General features: G+C 41.8%; 1 protein-coding gene across 3 annotated transcripts in view; it reads right to left on the reverse strand.

Moving 5' to 3' along the window:
• The window catches only part of NCOA3 (nuclear receptor coactivator 3), a 173,212-nt gene that overhangs the window by 50,709 nt on the left and 118,099 nt on the right, over positions 1-4,404 (reverse strand). The gene's annotated exons all lie outside the window — the stretch shown is intronic.

Below are 4,404 nucleotides of genomic sequence, written 5' to 3' on the forward strand. Positions count from 1 at the left end.
TATATATATATATATATATATATATATATATATATATATATATATATACACACACACACACACACACACACACACATACACACACACACACCTGTTTACACACAAGCTCTCCATGTGTTAATATGAACACCACCATGCTGTTTAATATACTTATAAAATATTATAGTAAACTAATATTTACAAACACCACCACCAATTGATGCATTCGTTTTGACTGGAAAGGAATTACTTCAAAACTACATAGCAGATTAGTGCGGTATTTTAAAAAATTAAAGGGCAGTAAAAAAAGATCAATACAAACATAGTATAGCTCAAAATAAAACTATTCTCAAAAGATGTCTAACACACACAAATGTGGCCAAAGACTCCACTGACAATAAGCCAGGAAACATTTATGCTCCAAATTCTGATTCAAAATAGTTTATAGCTACCTATTTTAGTGGAGGGAAATCCCAATGTTTGATGACTGTGGAAAAGCAAACATGAGGAACTTCATTCTTTTTCAACCAGATGTTTGTTTATGGTACATTTTTAAAATATAATACATTTAAAACAGTGACAACTCATATGAGCCCAAGAAAAACAAATTATGAGTTGTCCAATTGCCACTAGATGGCAGAATATCATCAAGTACCTGCATGAGTAGTATTTACTTCAGCTAAACTGCAGATTAAAAAAAACATGTTAGGAAGTTAGTTCGGCTCATCTGAATAAACAAGAAGCTTCAATTTTTAAAAAGTGATTTATATAAACAGTAAAAAGAACAGGAGTACTTGTGGCACCTTAGAGACTAACAAATTTATTAGAGCATAAGCTTTCGTGGGCTACAGCCCACTTCTTCGGATGCATATATATATGCCCACGAAAGCTTATGCTCTAATAAATTTGTTAGTCTCTAAGGTGCCACAAGTACTCCTGTTCTTTTTGCAGATACAGACTAACACGGCTGCTACTCTGAAACCTGTTATATAAACAGTATAATCATGCAAAAATCTAGAATTAAAGTTATCTGAAGGTCACACTCAACACTCTCACTCATAAGGTCCTAGGTCCATAATCCACATAGCTATGAAAGAATCAAGTGTCGTTGAGCAGGTGGCACATATACACACTAGGTTTGGTGCTGTTCTCCCAGCAACTGCATTCCAAGGCAGAAGCATACTGCTGCAGTGCTAGAAGCTGCTATGGAAAGAGAGAGGAAGCGCTTAAAATAAGATAAAGGGTTGAGGATAGCTCAGGAAGGGTGTGGGCACAACAAACATGTCAGAAGCACAGTGCACATTTCTTAATTTAAACAAGCTACCAAAACTGTTTAAAATGTTTTAAATTGCTGAACATAGCCTGGATACAAAATTTTAAATTTCAGTGTGATGCAGTTTAGAAGCTGATACGGTAACAGGATTGAATTTAGCAATTTAGAATTTATAATAGAAATATCATTTGATTTCAGTATTACTTAAAAGTAGCATATACCCATGTTGCTATAAATGAAAACTAGTAATTTAATTAAATAGAAAAATATACAGACTTTATATGTTATTTGAAAAACCTAAAGAGGAAAGAATTAGAGTATGTAACACTATGTCTATTCAGGTAGTTTTAAAAAAGGAGGATGTTTTTCTTAAGCTACAATGCTTGGGTTTTATTGGGGGGAGGAAGAAAGAACAGCAGAGAATTTGTTTAAGCAGAGCTCCCCACCTCCCTATCATAGCATATCTATCACTTACCATAAAGCTTCTGGCAATTTCTCCAGACATGAGCCTGAAACATCGCCTATGTACGACTTTTCCTTTCCCTACCAATATTACCATTACCCTTAAGGAGGCTTGGAAAAACATGTAACACCTAAGAAGGCTTTGCAGCTTCTTAACCAAACAAGCCCACAGAGGCTGCTTTCTGCTGTATAGGAACCTACCATGCAAACTCTTAATAGCTACCCTGCACTATTCTTCAAGCTACAAGAGACCTTAGCAACAGAACCAATTATCCAGTGAGTTATTAATGCAAAAATCACAAATTAAAAACACAGCAATAACGATGTTTATCCATCAAATATGATGGTGCAATTACTACAGGTACTTCAATAAAATTTCTTTTTTTTTTTTAAATGAAGTGAGGCATTACTTTGAAAAGTGCGTCTGAAAAAATGGCATTGTGAGTTCCAAATGTGTGTCTCTGAATACAAATCAAAACGTCCTCAGTTTACTAGTAAAATAAACTTTGCAACTGCCAGCCAGTCCTGTAAACTCAACCTGTGAGCTAAAACGTGATAGCTTCTTTCTGGCACGTGCTTCAGTAGTGCTAACCAGTAGGATTCTACAGGGAAAATTCTTCCCTCAGTTGCACCTGTGCAACCCCATTGCCTTAAGTGGGGCATTTTTCAAAGAACCACCACGCTTGAACATTCTTTTGGCTTATGATGTGTTAGATTTAAGAAACGTTTCATTAAATATATTACTAAAACATACAAGATAACTTTCCCTAACTTCGTGCATAGTACATTTACAACAGAATTAACAGAACACGTCCCCCCTCCCCCCAAAGCAATATGATATGCACAGAAATTAAAAGGTTAAAACAACATGGTAGTTTTCAACTAAAAGGAGTATAAAAATGTTGAGCTTGGTAGTTTCAGCTTTATTTATTTATTCATTCTGTAGTCATGCAACTGACAATAACTACTGAGGAACATATTTTCAAACCAAAAAATTGCAAATGGCTTTGTTATAACGGTTTAACTTGTGCAGGAAAGTGGTTACTTATGCACACAAAATTGCTACTTTAATATTAATTTTAAAATTCTTATCCATCTATAAACACTTTACTAGAAATATGGATTTGTAGCATATAGTGTTATAGTAAGTAGACTGTTCTAACATTTAAAAAAATCAGAGTGAAGAAGGCACAGCAAGGCTGTCACTGTTCCAGTTATGGCCAATTACGAAGAATCAAATGGATACTTTTCATCCAATCTCTAGGAACACCAGCTTATTTTTAAATTTTTATTTCAATACAAATATTAAAACAATTCACCTCTCTAAAAAACGATATAACTCAGACTAGCCCATTAAGATCTAAATTGTAAGATTTCAGTTTGTTTAAAAAAAAACCCACAATCTCATAAATCATGTCTTTCAACTTTGATTTAATAATTTAATTTAGTGAGACTCATTGGGAAGTCCATTAAGAAATTCCATTCCTTGCTCCCCACTTCCTTTGAAAACAAGTATGGGTAAATAATAGCACCATAGTTTTCCAATGACACTGACTCAAAACATTATTCATATAACAGAAAACAATTTGCATAGTTTTGGATAACAATGGATACAGATGATGTTCTATTTATTTGGATAAGATTCTATAGGAAATTGCACTTGGAGGATACTTTCTGGCAGCAGTCAAGTGTAGGGTTACCATATGTCCGGGTTTCCCCGGACATGTACGGCTTTTGGGTCTTTAAATAGCCGTCCGGGGGGAATTTGTAAAAAGCTAAAAATGTCCAGGATTTCCCCCCGGACGGCTATTTAAAGACCCAAAAGCGAGGACAAGGCAGCCGCGCTGGGGGAATCGCGGCAAGCCGGCGCCGCTGGCGCCACTCACCTTTCCTCCCTGGGCCCTGGGGCAGCGCGCAGCTGAGAGCTCCCAGCGCGGCGGCGCCAGCCCACGGGGCCCCCCGCCTGGCCGGCAGGAGCCTGCAGAGCGCAGCCCTCCCCCTGCCCCGGCACACAGAGAGGCAGGGAGGTCTCACTCCCCTGCGTGCTGCAGCGGGGCGGGGCTTGTAGACTCCGGCAGCAGGCAGCTGTCGCCGGGCAGAGAACCCCCCGCCCCTGCCCCCTCCCCTCGACCCGACTCTAGGAAGGGGCCAGAGGGACTGGGAGGGACCTGCCTGCTGCATGCTTCCTGGGAGCCGCTCCAGGTAAGCACTGCTGGGCTCACCTGGCCCCCTGGCAGGTCCCTCTGGGGGGGGCTCCCCTCAGACCCACTTCCCTCAGGCCCCACCCTGCCCCTGTTCCCTCAGCCTCCCCTGCAGTTCCCCCTGTACCTCCCACCCCGAACCCACTGCCCTCAGTCCCCACCCTGCCCCCGTTCCAACAGCCTCCCCCACAGTCCCCCCTGTACCTCCCACCCCGAACCCACTGCCCTCAGTCCCTGCCCCCGTTCCAACAGCCTCCCCCACAGTCCCCCTGCTCCCCCCAACCCACTGCCCTCAGCCTTGCCCTACCCCAAATCTCTTCTTCAGCCTCCCCCGTCATCCCACCCCCATCGCTCCCCCTGCTGTCCCACCCCCTCAACTTCCCACCATTCCAGTACTGCTCCCCTCTGTCTCATCCCCTCCAGACCCTGTCCCTCTCCCCAACCCCCCAACCCTCCCCAGCCCAGCCCCATTGTCTCCCCCGCCCCACC

Source organism: Terrapene carolina, unplaced genomic scaffold (genome assembly GCF_002925995.2).
Source record: "Terrapene carolina triunguis isolate 2854851 unplaced genomic scaffold, T_m_triunguis-2.0 Scaffold130, whole genome shotgun sequence".
Taxonomy (NCBI): domain Eukaryota; kingdom Metazoa; phylum Chordata; order Testudines; family Emydidae; genus Terrapene; species Terrapene triunguis.